The sequence below is a fragment of the Triticum aestivum genome, unplaced genomic scaffold (assembly GCF_018294505.1).
Source record: "Triticum aestivum cultivar Chinese Spring unplaced genomic scaffold, IWGSC CS RefSeq v2.1 scaffold23037-2, whole genome shotgun sequence".
NCBI lineage: Eukaryota > Viridiplantae > Streptophyta > Magnoliopsida > Poales > Poaceae > Triticum > Triticum aestivum.
In genome coordinates, this window is record NW_025226212.1 from 25425 (window position 1) to 26507 (window position 1083).

Here is a 1083-nt window from a genome sequence, read left to right on the forward strand (position 1 = left end):
GGTGTATGTATCGCTAAAGATGTTCAAGTGGTGTCTGGGTTTGGAGGGCGTGCTCGTAACCCTGTGAAAGACACTTGTTGTCATGTGTGTCAATGTTTGTGTCTGTCAACTCTATGTACCTTGTGTGTCATGGATTATTTGGTCGGTTGTTTGTTGGTGACATGAATCTCTCTCTCTCTCTCTCTCTCTCTCTCTCTCTCTCTCTCTCTCTCTCTTCGATTACATTCTTGTGGAACTACACCAGAGTGTGACGTGTGTGTGTCTGCCTTGTGCTCTAAAGTGTTACTATTGGCTGGTATACCGAGAGTGCAGTAAATCACCATTTTCATTGCTAGTTGTTGCATCCGTTTCGAACTCATCTAGGATGACACCAAGCTCAGCAATGAGATCGACTACAGTCAACTCGGGCATCCTCTTTGCATATCCCAGACGGATGACCTCCATCCTCATGCATGAGTTGCACATTACACACTTGGGTAGCTCCTCAACTGAAGTTCCTCTTCTAACCGGGTTATTTCTCAGAGACAACTCTGAGTTTCCGTTTCGAAAAGAAAAAACTATAAGTTGCCACTGTGGACTTTAATTACCTCTGGTATGATAATCTAGGGCATTGTGGACGAGGGTTTCCAACACCTGCAGTCGGTGGAGCAGGAGGGCTTCCTCGCCGAGGTCGTCAACCTCTTCCTCCACGACGCCGACACAACATCCTCAACGAAGTTGCCTTCCGATTGTTCGTACCGCCGCCCCTACGCCCTCCCTCCCCCTCTGCTCTTGTTATCTCGTGTTGGGTATTGATTTCGTGTGCTTTGCTTAACTTGTGATTCGCAGGAACCAGCCCCTGGTGAACTCCGACGGGGTGGGTGTTGGGGAACGTAGTAATTTCAAAATTTTCCTACGCACACGCAAGATCATGGTGATGCATAGCAACGAGGGGAGAGTGTGATCTACGTACCTTGTAGATCGACAACGGAAGCGTTTGGTTGATGTAGTCGTACGTTTCCACGGCCCGACCGATCAAGCACCGAAACTACGGCACCTCCGAGTTTTAGCACACGTTCAGCTCGATGACGATCCCCGGACTCC